The following is a 14,565-nucleotide window of genomic DNA, read 5'->3' as shown; positions in this document are numbered from 1 at the left end:
GCATCGCTACAGCCATCCTCCTTGGTTTAAAAAAACACAATTCAAGGGCCCTTTGATAATTGCACTCTTTAACAAATGCGGACCATTTATGCTTTCATGCAGGCTATCAGACTGTTGCCCTGCAGCCTGTTCTGCAAGTCTATCTGGATCTATACATGGAGAGTGAATGAAGTTTAGATTATTTTAGACTTTTGTGTAAGATGTGAAAGATTTACACAAACGATGATAAATAACGCGATGACACCACCCGCTGCAGACCATAGGATGTGAGAATGCGCTCCACAACACAGCTGTAAATGGAAGCAAGGACTGAGGTGTCAAGGCCAGCATGCTTCAGCCCCTTCAGGAAGTGGACAAACAAGGCCTTGTTTACATGCTCGCTGTCTTGTTGTTTGTAGAAGGACACTGCTTTAACAGCTCCTTTGTGTAGGTGTCCTGTTGGAGTCATATAATGAAATGGAATGCATACATCAGGATATCAGGAGCGAGGATCTGTGAAAACATAAGTAGAAGAGAGAAATTTAAGATATGTTTAGAACATTTTGAGCTCCAATACAAAGGCAAAGCAGTTTCAGCCATGCAAACCATATATTTTCTTAAAGCCTGTCACTTGTACATGTGAGTTAACATACACTAGCACATGGCCCACCTTCCTGCAAACTTTGGAGGATATAAATGTATACATGGCACTATTTTGTATATTGTCAAAGTCAGTAGAAAGGTGGGACATGTCTTAATGTATATTAATTGACATCTAGAGGCTATAGGCTTTCAGAAAATATATGGTTTAGGTCAGTGTTTTTCAACCACTGTGCCGGGGCACACTAGTGTGACTGAGGTGTCAAGGCCAGCATGCTTCAGCCTCTTCAGGAAGTAGACAAATGAGTAGCCAAACAAGGACAAACAAGGCCTTGTTTACATGCTGGCTGTCTTGTAGTTTGACACCACTCTCCTTTCTGTGAGTGTTCTGTTGGAGTCATATAATGAAGTGCAACCCATACATCAGGATATCAGGAGCAAGGATCTGTGAAAACATAAGTAGAGGGGAGAAAAAAAAGACATAAAGATATGTCGAGATTTTTGCATTGCAGGACCATCCCTAAACAACACATCAGGACACCTTTCTTTCCTTTTTCATTTGATCACTACTGCAATTCATAGACATATGTTGTATACAGGTGAGTCAAGGGTAAAACCGATGTGGGTATTTATGCTATTATAGAATAGGCTACTAAAATATAACTCCACAACTTCAAGTGTCAATGTCGTGTGGGCCCTGTGTGTCTCCCAAATGTTGCATAGAATGTGTTTACATATCTGTTTACCTGTGTGTTTGCTGAGTATCGGGGACTATACAGAGGGGGGGGGACAGACACGTGTGATAATTATGAATGTTTTATTGGGGCAATACAGACTGCAAACAAGAATACTGGACATATTGTGTTGTAGAGGGAGGGGGGGATGTACTGTAATGGCCAGTCTTTGGTCTGTGTCTGCCGCTGTTTTGTTTGTGATCGGTGGCCAGGATGGACGATCGCCGCCCACGGGGTGGATGACATACAGGTGTAGGCCTTCGGAAGAGTGGATGGCTGCGATGCAGATTGGTGGAGCTCGTAATGGACTGGGAAATAAAAGGGCTCACCAGTATGTGATTCGGGAGTCTGGGGAAGAGGGAGCGACAAGCGAGGCACGGACGACGGACGACTGATCCAGCCATTAAGACGGTGCCGCTGTTCCTGCGCGGCCCTGCAATCCATGTCATCGATGAAGCTTGCCGGCCGCGTCTAGCAGAGGGAAGAGGCTACGAGAGAGGACTGGAGATCGTATGATCGTTAAGACTATTCTGCGCTCTCAAACCGATCTAAAGGAACGGTGATCCCATGTAAATGCCCGTGTGAATGAAGTTATTGCGATTGTTTGCCGCGAAGCGCTCATCGTGGTTGTTTACTCCTTAACAGTGTCAGCAGCAGTGAGTCGAGTGGCGCAGTGCTTCCGGGTTCTCAGGACGGTGACGTCATCACGCCAAGAAAGCTGCGGCGTGCCCACGCCAACCCCATCCCCTGTGAAGGCAAAATAAGAGTCCACTGGCTGTGCTTCAAGCTAAAGGTCCTGTGCTAGTGGATAAAAGACTGTAATTTTCCCCGGCCTACTTGGTGCACAGTGGCCGGGTGAGACTCAGTTTATTTTGATTTTGTGTTTTTTTGTTTCGGTCAGGAGGGGCCCTGACCGAACGGACATTTTTACTTGTTTGTTTGTGTGTTATGTTTCTGCCTGCATGAATGGGTTCTGGCTTGGGGGGAGGTTGGGAGGCTAAGTTGCTGGTAATGGTCTGGGGATCCGTAGTGTGCACGTGTGCAAATGGTTGTGTGCCGTGAACAAGATTTGCTGTGGTACTCTGCTTGATGTCTTGATGTGACTAGGGTTCTGAAACCCATGGTAGCTGATGGTGTGGTTCTACTCACTTGTTTCTAAGATCCTAGCTGTGCTGTGTGACCAATGCTGACCTATTAACCCTTGCCCGAAACCTGTGTGGGTGGAATGCTTTTGACCTGTATGTAATAAAGATTTGTACATTTTCTTAAACATCTGTCTGTGTTGTGGTGTGTGTCCTGGGATTCTGAGCCTGTTCAGGGGTTGTTGCCAGCACTAGGCGACATCAACACTGTAGTTTTGGAGGAGTATTTGTAGTTCTTTTGCAGGAAAATCAGTATAGGCTACTTTGGACATTGAAAGCTGCATGCACTACGTAGTACACACATGCATACAATGCATTATTTTGGAGATAGAAATGTTGTTGTACTGCTTTGTTTTTCAGAAAAACGGTAGTAGCCTATATCAGAATTTTTTGTCACATGAATTACCCAGACCCAAAGAAACAAATAGCTTATTACATGAAACTGACCTGCTTATAATTTAATGTCAAACAACATCTCAACTAATTGAAAAGCAGGATTGTATCACCATCACACTCATTCCGATAATTTAACTATAACGTGTCGTGAACAACGATTTATTTGGCTAATTATCATGTATTTGTCCACATCTTTTACCATTATAAGACATTGAATTGAACTAAGATATTGCTAATTTCAATTACCCAGACCCAAAGAAACAAATAGCTTATTACATGAAACAGACCTCATTATAATTTTATGTCAAACACCATGTCAACTAATTGAAAAGCAGGATTGTATCACCATCGTATTCATTTCGATAATTTAACCATAACGTGTCGTGAACAATGATTTATTTAATTGTCAATCATGATTTAACAATGATGTGTCACATGACAGCAACCAGCCTATCACACTGGGGCTCTTATACGGGGCTCTTCGGTGTTTTTAAAGCGTTTACATAACTTATAAAATCTGCAGATGACACAGCAATAGTGGGGTTAATACAGAATAGCGAGGAGACCAACTACAGGGCCTGGGTGGATCAATTTGCGAAATGGTGTAGGTCCAGCTGTCTTCTTCTAAATATACAGAAAACAAAGCAAATAATAATAGACTACAGTACAGAACTGGGAGCCAGTCCCCCCAGTGTATGGTTAAAAATGGTGAGGATGTTGTGATTGTAGTCGAGTACAAGTACTTAGGCACAATCAGAGGCGCACCTTGTCAACAGGCAAGGCAGGCAACTGTTTGGAGCCCCGAGCCACTAAGGGGCCCCCGACCTGGTCTCAGCGCGTTTGCCGGTGGGTCGAGCGAGAATTTCGTCCATAGAGATTGAATGATATATTTATTTTGCGTGCTCCTGTCCTGTTGTACAAACATAATAAATTATAAACAGCGGATCTGAGTTCAAAAGAGTTCAAAGAATCCACACATATGTAGGCTACTGTTGTAGCCTAAACGTCAATCGAGGATGCAGTGATGACGGATCAACATCGGAGTTTGGCATTTAGCCTACTCAATGAAGTTAGGCTAATGTTAATTGACAGAAAGATTGAACATGGTTTGCTACATTTATACGCCAGTAAACTTCAGCTAGCTAGTTACAGTAACAGTTACAACTAGTTAAGCAAGGAGACGGTTAACGTTATGTTTGTAATAGGGCTGTCAGCCATAACATGTTAATCACGATGCAGTAAGGACCAAGCATACGCGTTAATTTTTTAGAACCCGATTGACGCAAAGTGCTCCAAAAACACAACATTTCTTCTTTGTTACATTGCTCCGGAACTGTTCATCGCAGCGAGATGAAACCTTTAATGCGTGACAGAGCAGAAGTGGGGCTTTCCAACGAGACTACGCACTTGCCTGTATGATCAAGTATGGGTATGGGGGAAAAAATCATGAAATTAAATCAAATTGCATCATATTTACAGTCTACAGTTCTTTGCGTTTACCTGCGCACCCATTACTCTCGTTTGAATTACTCGCAAACCCGTGATCGCATAGATATGGCAAGCATATCAGATGAAAGAGGAGACACAGGGCTATCCATTGGTACCATGTATATCCTTCTGGGTTATACAACAGACGAAGTGACAGCAAAATAATAACTTCATATAGCTGGACTTACCCCACGTTTTTGTCTGTTTTTGTGACAAAGCATGTTTATAATCCAACTTTATCGTGTGTTTCTCTATGGCAAAGCATGTTCATAATCCGGTTTTGAGATCCTAGCAAATTCTTGCGTGGCATCCAATTCAAGGCTCACATTGCATCCCAATTTGTTCAACAAAGAAACCCCGTTTTTGCCTCTACTTTGTTCATGGCAATGCAGTTAAAAAAGTTGTTGTAGAGAACCATTATGAGTGCATACAACATAGGCACACAGGCTAACACGCAAACTCGGGTCAAGTCAGGTCAGATCAGTTCGTGTCACAGATATAGAGTGCAGAGAGGTCATTTTTCATCACTAAATAAAAAAAAATGCCATTTATTTCTGTAAAGCGCACACCACATATGTCTGTAAATTGCTCAGCCCCAGAGAATCCCTCCACCATGGCAATGATTTTGCCAGATTCAGGACAGTCTGATCTACACACGCATACTGTAAGGCAAGTCGAGCTGCCAGCTTGCAGTACATGTCAAAATATAAGAATTTTTATAATACGCTTTTTGTATTTTTATTATTTAACATAATAACCTAATGGTGATATAACATAATAGTGATCACTTGTCGGTAGGGCCCTCTTGGAATTTTTGCTTGGGGCCCCCACAGACTCTAGAATCGCCTCTGGGCACAATAATAGATAATAAGTTGCAATGGGACAGTAATACCAACACCATCTATAAAAAGGGGCTGCAGAGGCTGCATTTTATGTGGAAACTAAGACAATTTAGAGTGGATAGAGATATATTACTTTTCTATCATTCATTTGTGGAGAGCATGCTACTTTTTTGTTGTGTTACCTGGTATTTCTCTTTGTCAGTAACCAAAAAAAACCAAACTGAGCAAGATAGTTAACATGGCCAGCAAGGTTGAGGGGCAAAAACCAGACAGTATTGCTACGACCTGTGAAAGAAGGGTGTTGAAGAAAGGTCATGCAATTAATAGAGATATGTCACATCCCATACACCAGGCATATGAGGTGTTGCCATCAGGGAGGTTCAGGCTACCTTCTTTCCAAACAAATTGAGCCAGTAGGTAATTCATTCCAACTAGCATTACATTGATGAACAAGACGTTACCTGCAGGACCATGCACTTTCTTTCCAGCTGGACTATCACAGTATGCACAACTGCACTTTATCATTCTATAAATGTGTAGTGGGGTCTGTGCCTTCTGCCCTGATGTTGTGTATGTGTGGGAGTGTGGTAGGGTGGGGGCGGTTGGGGTGAGGGAAATTCTGGTCTATATTCCGTCTTGTCTAACTGTCTACTGTATGGCGCAGAACAATTTTCCGAAAGGACAAATAATAAATCAATCTATCTATCTATCTATCTATCTATCTATCTATTATTTTAGAAGATTTTGGTTTGATTTTGATTTGAACACCTTTCTACGAAAATCAATCTTGGGATAAAGTAATTATACACTACTCACCCTGGGGCTCATATAGGGTTTTTCCTCTAGACCCTGCAAGTGGCAATAAAGACAATTTAGACCACCATGGCGTAAAGTATGCATGCTTAAAATGCAACACCACCATGCAAGTACAAAAAATCATATACAGACACAAACACAATCATACACAATCATATTTTTATGTCTGTTGGACAATTCAATCATCCACACTCATCCCTCTCCTCCCAAGGGACATATGCATCTCTTTGCATTCAACATAGTTTTCAACAACAACAATAACAAACAGCAATAAAGCTTTTCTACATATGGGTGTAGAATTTTTGATAACATATGGCTCCTTTTATCCTAAAGAATGTCAAATACATACCGACTGGCTCATCAAAACAGGAAAGGCTATCCAGACCAAGTCCATGTAGATCCTTCACAGTTGAAAATGAAGAGGCCTTATCTGAAAAAGATCAATAGAAACCTTACTCTAAATCCCCATCCAAGAACAATTACTATGTGTTCTCCTTTTCTTCAGTAGCAAATACACTGCCCGTGAATCAGAAATATATTGGTGTCCCAATATAATGTTTACTCATAACAGCTGGCAATAGTGATTGCATGCAGATAAGTAACCGTGCAGCAAGATTGTGTCAGCTTAATGTTACAGTTTGTGTTAGGAAACAGTAGGTGAGTGGCGTGGGTCAGCATAGGAGACGGTAGACGAGTGGTGCTGGACAGTAGGCAAGAGGCAAAAGATAGTAGGCAAGTGGAGCAGGACAGTAAAGGAGACAGTAGGAGAGTGGCATGGAATAATAGGAAACAGACACGTCACCAACAACAGTGCGAGTGGCCTACTGTAATTACTGCTATTATTATCATTATTATGTATTATTATCAGTTTGTTTTGTTATAGGCTAGACACACATTCCATATTCACTGTATGGCTATTTCTGTCACTGTACACATGTCATCTGGAAAACTTGCCTATTTATCTAACTGTTGTACATAATTAATCTTGATCGTCTACATAACTGCTTCTTTGCACTTCTGGTTGGATGTCAACTGCATTTCATTGGCTCTGTACCTGTAGCCTACTCTTTTAAATTACAATAAAGTTGAATCTAATCTATATCTAGCCTAATCTAATCTCTAATATTATGGGCTACACACATTGCAATTCTCTATTGAATTAAACCCCTCTCTTAATCAGGTTAAAGAAATACAAAATTATATTATAATATAAGTGAATATCTAACATCTGAGAACTGCTGTATCAGAATACAATTGTTTTATAGCTGATATGTGGCCTAAAACAATGCGCGTTTTCGCAACGAAATCTATTCACGTTCATCATGATTATCGATTATACATGCCTGGCTGATAGGCTACCTCCCAGCTGTTAGCTGTAGCCCACACTAACAATATTAGGCTACAATGTTAATTTACACAGACAACAGCTGTTTTACAGATTAATGTAACATTACATCATGCACGTTAGCTAAATTATAAGTTGTGCAAGCCTACTCTGAATTCACAGTATTGCCCATGCATAGGCTACTATTTCATGTTAAATCAACTTTAAAATGTTTTGCTCAAGTGCTAGCAAAATGATCATGCTAGCGGCAGTAGCAAGGCTCACCTCATTTCCCATTTGGATTCTTCTTTTTTCTCCGTCCCTGCTCGGTTCTTGTTTCTGGATTCTGGGGTTCAGCCTTCTAAAACTGCTAGCTAGAAGGTGGCTCCTTCTAACCCACAACTCAAAGCAGGCTTAAGAGTATGAAACTGCACGTCAAAAGCATCAAATAACATTCTCGCCATTTTGGGTCGGGCTTTTTTGACAGATGACGTGGTTCTGTTTGCTCATTGAATGCGAAATACAACGTGATAGTAACACGATAATTACGTCCTGCTCAACACGTTTTTTAACAAGGAAACGTGTTACACAACACGGCCCAATAGATTAATTAACGTGACAGTGACACGTTCAGACGTGAGACTGGGTTGATCTATCTAACAAGCTGGTCAACCAGCAAACCACCTTTAGCTGGTCAGGCTGGTTTTTTCAACAGGGATGTAGAGCTCAGCATTGTCATTTTATGAAGGAATATGGTTGAAAACAATATTATGAAACAAGGAACATTGTTATATATGGCTTCACGGCATCCTGATCCATAATATCCACAAGCGGTGATCATCAGGGACTTGAGATGGTATCAAAACATATCAGTAGCAGCTCCTGCTACGGACAGGTGGTTTTTATTATGATTTTAAATTTGCCTTGCAACTTGAGCTTAATAGAAGTGGTTGAGAAGAGAAGTGGGCAAGTGGGCCACGCTGCTGAGAAGTGGGTTTGACGTCACTTGGCAATGTTTGCAGTGATTGGTATTTTCTTCTAGCTGTGGTACCTAGGTTTAAGAAGAAACACATTAACAGCAAATCTACTCCTTCCCATTGTACTTGGTACAACTCCTTTTAACCTGGATCTTTATGTTTAACCTTCTATACTAATGAGCCCATGAGTGCGTTCACATCTTTATTTGTAAGAGAATATCCTGGGGCCCTCACCCATGACTCGTCAGGGTTGACTCGGTTGGAAATCCAATAACTGCTTTGCTGCTGTACCCACAGCTGGACACAGCATTCTCATGTAGCAACATTAGTTACATTACTGAGGCCCTCCGCTGGACACAGCATTCTCATGTAGCAACATTAGTTACATTACTGAGGCCCTCTGCTGGACACAACATTCTTATTCAGTTCCATCTCTAGAAGTCCCCTGAACATTCTAAAGGGTATGAGAGGTGGGGCCTGTTGGTCACATGGCACTCAAACTAATCAGAGGGCTGAATGTGATTGGATAAAGGCCTCGGGTGCCACATTTGGACTGAAGAGTGTATAGAGCAGCAGAATGAGCAAGAACACGGAACCATTAAAGGGATTATCATCAAGAAATACAGTATACGCTCTATAGGGGGCGCTGAGTAGAAATACAGTATAAGCTCTATAGGGGGCGCTGAGTAGAAATACAGTATAAGCTCTATAGGGGGCGCTAAGTAGAAATAGATACGCTCGATACGCTCAAATTATTGTCGTCGCAATTCAAATTCCACTGGAGCTCCAAGTGGATTTGTACGCAGCCTTACAACACTTTACAGCTCTTCGAGTCACGGTAAAATGTAATTTTTGGTACATAGCTAATTTAGATAAACTTATGGTGTAGGTGCTAGTGTTTTTTTAGGAATCCGCTGTCTTGGTTTGTATAGAAATGAATATTAAGTGACATACACGTAAGAGGTTGGAGTCGACATACATGACGGTTGGTAATATGTGACGTTCCTGTATATTTTTTCTAAAAAACGAGCTATGGAAAATCCATAGACAGCAAAAATCCCATTCATTTTGCCAAACTGTAGGAACGCAACCAGTAGGGGGCGATGAGATGACTTTTCCTCCCCATGTGCCCCTGTGTTTTGTGTCTGGCACCAGAGGCAAATTAACTCCTGCAAGCTCATTTCTCAGTCCAGCAGGGCCCGTATTCACAAAGAATTTTAAGGCTAAAACAGAGCCCATCTACGGAGAGCCTGGCCAATCCCTATTAAGTCCCATTGTACCGAATTTTGGTTTCTTGAATTTCCCCTTGGGGATCAATAAAGTATCTATCTATATATCTATCTATCTAGTTCCACCAGAGTTCCACTGGGGGCGATCGCCATGAGTGAAAAATGAATGGGAGTCTATGGAGCTAGACAGCAAATTTGTCTCCTTCACCTGATTGTCTTTGAGAAATCTCAGATTTGATTGTAGTTTTTACAACAACATGGGTTATAGGTCGAAAGTACTTGTCCTTTCTATTTCTTACAGGTTGGGTCGTTGTTGCCCATAACACGCTAGCATTGTGCTAATGAATGACATCATTAACACGTTTGAAAGGCTTTTTAGAACAATTAAGTGACTTTAAACAATATAATAGTCAACAGTGTGTAGGCCTATTTTATTTGCCTCCCCTGAAATATAACAAAAAAAATATTTCATATCCCGAGAAAAGTGGATTTTGAGGGGTACAGCTCCATAGACCTCCATTCATTCTGCACTTGTGGACGAGCGCCCTCACGTGGAACCAGAGAAGGAACTGCAACCAGTTCAGAAACCGGAAGTTTCGCCTTATTCACCCGGCCGGTGGTGACTACACTTGCCATAGACCTCTCCAGAATAAGTCCCGCCTCCGTAACTTCCGTATCCATCCAACTTCCGGTCGTCAAATGTCTATGGGAAATAACATGGCATTTCGAAAGATCGTACCCGTCAGACTCTGTAGGTGACAAAGTAGAAAAAGCTGGTGGGCCGATTGGCCTACACCAGGGGTGGCCAACCTGCGGCTCCTTGCCTCCTCTCGTGCGGCTCGCGGCTGCTCAACTGATGTCACTTCTCCTTGGATTTATAGTTTTTTTTTTTTTTGAAATAGCCTATATTTCTAGTAAATGAAAACAGATAGATAGATACTTTATTGATCCCCAGGGGAAATTCAAGGTCTCAGCAGCATACATACAACACAAACACATTCTTTAACAGCAGAAGAGTAATTAAAGTATATCATATATGAAAACACAACTAAGCAGTAAGGACAGTAGAAGATAAAGGATATGCTAAATATACTAAAATACAAATTATACTAACACTTAATACAATATATAAAAATATACTAAAATACAAATAACAAAATTACAAATTATACTAACACTTAATCTAAATAAATTCTAAAAACAGTATCCACATAGTGGTGATTAATAAATCAGAGGCGCTTGCAATGACTGAGGCAGGGACTGAGCCTGTGATTCTCTGTGCATAGTAAGGTATGGTAAGGTGCTCTAAGGTGCTCTGTGTGAATGAGTGTCATGGTGGTAGTGCAATGGTGATAGTGGTCATGGTGATAGTGCAAATGAGTAAGTCAACAGTGCAACAATGCAGAAATAAATTAAAGTAAAGTCTATATATCTATATATTTAACTATTTAAGAAAATGTATAAGTGTGGCCACAGTTCGGCTGTGGCATGGAGGGGGGGGTTATGCATATGTGCTAATGTGCTAATATAGCACGCAAACAGTGAGGCATAAAGACAGTGGTACAAGTGGCTAGTGGACAGACAGTACCAAACATGGAGGGGATGAAGAGGCAGACAGACTATGCAGAGAAGTCTATCTCTCCTCTTCCCTTAAGTGAGGCATTGAACAGTTCAATGGCCCTGGGGACAAATGACTTTCTCAGTCTGTCAGTTGTGCAAGGCAGTGAGCGAAGTCTCCAGCTGATCAGGCTCTTCTGTTTAACAATAGTGCTGTGGAGTGGGTGACACTCATTGTCCAAGATGTTGATCAGTTTGTTCAGGGTCCTTTTGTCAGATAGTGAAGTGATACACTCCAGTTCAGCTCCCACTACAGAGCCAGCTTTCCTTAACAGCCTGTCAATTCGCCCCACATCCTTCTTCCTTGTGCTTCCACCCCAGCATACTACTGCATAGAAGAGGACGCTGGCAACAATAGACTGGTAGAACATCCTGAGGAGCTTACTGCACACATTGAAGGACCGCAGCCTCCTCAGGAAGTACAGCCTGCTCTGCCCTTTCTTGTAGAGTGCATCAGTGTTGGCTGACCAGTCCAGTTTATTGTCCAGGTTGTTGTAGGTAACATACTTGTAGGTGCTAACCACCTCCACATTGACCCCATCAATGTGAACTGGTAGCAGAGTGGGCTTAGACCTGCGGAAATCCACCACCATCTCCTTGGTCTTTGAAGTGTTAAGTTGAAGATGATTGAGTTTGCACCATTGCACAAAGTCCTCCACCAGGCTCCTGTACTCCTCCTCCTGCCCGTTCCTGATACACCCCACAATTGCAGTATCATCAGAAAACACTTTTCATAAGTTGATAGTACTGGCAATAGTTAGGCTGCAATATTTAAATTAAAATAATTTTACTGTCATGTTATGGATAGAAGTCTAGCCCATAAAGAAGCAGAAACATTTGTTTCTTTAGCCAGGTGTAATGCTACTGTTGCAATCAGGAAAACCCTGATGCTAAGAGTAGCCTAAATAGAAAGAGGAACACGGACATTCAAAGGGAGGATTAATCTTTTTTGTAGGCTAGCATAACCCTTCTGGTTTAACATAAACACGTTATTTTGGTTAACACGTTAGTTTGGTACTTGGTATACCAGACTTAACTGATGCATAAAGCTTCAAACCTGAACATTTCCCAAAGGCACTGACCTTCGCAAGTACAAGGTAAAGGTAGGATACATAGACGTCAGTCAGAGAAGCAGACACGGTCACATTTGACAGTCACATTGGCATCTTATCAGTTGTTACATCGGAGCATTTCTCATGCTAATAAGTCATTCAGTGATGGGGAATTTGTGATGTGTCAGATATCTTTGCGGCTCTTTTGAGTTGTGTTGAATTTTTTTTTTGGCTCTTCATGCTGGACTGGTTGGCCACCCCTGGCCTACACACTTCTGCCATCTAGTTTCCACTGGATTTTTTGATTGTCGGTGCCGTTTAAGTAGTAAACGATTATTAATGCTAACCGGGAGCTAGTTCCGATGTACGCGGGCGGAGGAGGGCGTTAGATCTTGCTCTTAACCAATCAGTCACAACCTAACTGATGGTCATTTTCACATGTGATTCATGCGTGGTTTCAGTGGTCTATAAATGTAAATCGTTTGCAAGGTTCAGCCTCTTTTCAACATGACTTAACTTTGGTTTGACTGTGCGAGTTTGTTGGCTGTTATTGAGATATTTGAAAAAGAAAGAAACTGCCAACGAAGACACTAAAAACATGACGAGATGAGATTTTTTTTCACGAATAACAGATAATGATAAGCAGACTAGGAATCGTATTGAGTCGATAGCTTTATTTTGCATGACCTTGATCAGAACAGTAACGTTTTCAGAATGTATTAACAACCTATCAAACATGATGATTTCACGCAGGGTTAGTGCCACCTCCGTAGACAGGCTCTGGCAAGGGCGTCAGTTTGTTTTTAGAAGTGGTGGGGACAATAACCATAAGCTTGAGTGTGGTTTGAAAAGTGCGGGGTACCCTTATGTAAGCTATTGATCCATTCAACGCTGCATTACAATATGCACAACAGTAGTGTTGCACCGGTTAAGGTTTTTTAACATCCGCACCCACCCGACCTGTCAGGAGAGTTAATCTGCACCCACTCGACCCTCAAAAATATGCACTGATTAACTAAATATGCACTGATTAAAATGTGCCTATAGCCTAGGCTATCCTTTGCAGTTCATATTGAGGTAGAGACAATGCTTTCTTATTAACTAAACACTAAAACAAGAAGAATTTGCACTGTATGATATGCTTCAACAAAAGGCCTTTTCACACAGAGATCACGCTAAATTTGCGGGAAGAGGAGACGTCTTTTTGCCGCAACATGTGTCTGAAAACGAGGTGAAAATTTGCAGGCCTGCTGATCTGTTCACATTATGCCGCATTTTGGGGAGCCAGAAGGCAGGATCAGCTATTAATGTGACGTGCAACAGGGGCGTGTAGAGTGATAGGCGAAGGCCTTATTATGCGTGGGCCTTCAAGGTCACATTCACTGAGAAACCGTTTAATACTTGTTACTTTCGAAATACTATAGCTCACTCCAAGTTGCATATGCATGCTGCACGTGTAAATGATCTTCTACCCCCATTGCCCGCATTAGCCAATGAAAGAAAATACACGGAAAAACAAGCGAATCAGAAAGAGCCCTTCCCAATGACGCCGAAGGGAAACTGACTATTCATGGCCTCGCCCACCTTGGCTTGTGACCGCCTACAGGAAGACTGGAAGATTTTGCGGCTAGGGGATTGTCTCTCTGCAGCTAGTAGGAGCTAACTAGGCCTGTCAAACTCGATTCCTTTTAAGGATCCGGGTTATTCTGAGTCACTCACTAAACTGATCCGGGTTGAACGAGTCACTTGAGTCACTTGAGTCAGTATTGCTAAATCGCAAAGAAATTCAGTCCTACGTTCAAGCAGTGCAGTGGGGTGCTTCATTTTGTTAAGTGCCTTCTCATGTTGGATGTGGATCCTCCATGATTTGAAACCAGGTTTTTGCAGTACTTGCATTTAGCCTAAGAGTTTTGGTCTCCTGGTCAAAGTGCATCCACACATTGTTCATCTTTTTGGTGCTCATGTTCAGAAACTTTGATCTTATTGACAGGGAGGGTAGCCTATATTATAATAATTAATTATTTGTTGTTGTTTTGTTAACAATAGAAAATTTGCCTAGGTCTAATGCTACTCTGCTACAATGTTTATTACCACTACTATATACTAATAGTAGGCTACTAGGAATCTATTCTAATAAGTATTATAGGCAGCTAATAGGCCTACTAGGCAACTAATATTATTAGCCTATTAATCATAGCTATACATATATACATATATATATATATATATATATATATATATATATATATATATATATATATATATATATATATCATGTTAGGTAGCCTAATATAATATCATATATAATATAATATGATATAATATAATATAATATAATATAATATAAAATAGCCTAATATAATAGCATC

General features: G+C 41.3%; 2 long non-coding RNA genes across 2 annotated transcripts; one reads left to right on the top strand and one right to left on the bottom strand.

The window, feature by feature from the left end:
• Positions 1–964: 964 nt before the first annotated feature.
• LOC121707621 lies at positions 965–7,904 on the bottom strand. The gene is made up of 4 exons (XR_006031359.1): positions 7,607–7,904; positions 6,347–6,427; positions 5,998–6,030; positions 965–1,024 (listed from the first exon to the last, which is right to left on the bottom strand). It is a non-coding gene; the product is annotated as an uncharacterized LOC121707621 (long non-coding RNA).
• Positions 1,369–2,583, top strand: LOC121707622. The gene is made up of 2 exons (XR_006031360.1): positions 1,369–1,872; positions 1,959–2,583. It is a non-coding gene; the product is annotated as an uncharacterized LOC121707622 (long non-coding RNA).
• Positions 7,905–14,565: the final 6,661 nt, after the last annotated feature.

The sequence above is a fragment of the Alosa sapidissima genome, chromosome 4 (genome assembly GCF_018492685.1).
Source record: "Alosa sapidissima isolate fAloSap1 chromosome 4, fAloSap1.pri, whole genome shotgun sequence".
Lineage (NCBI taxonomy): Eukaryota > Metazoa > Chordata > Actinopteri > Clupeiformes > Clupeidae > Alosa > Alosa sapidissima.
This window is presented reverse-complemented; position numbering and strand designations above follow the sequence as displayed.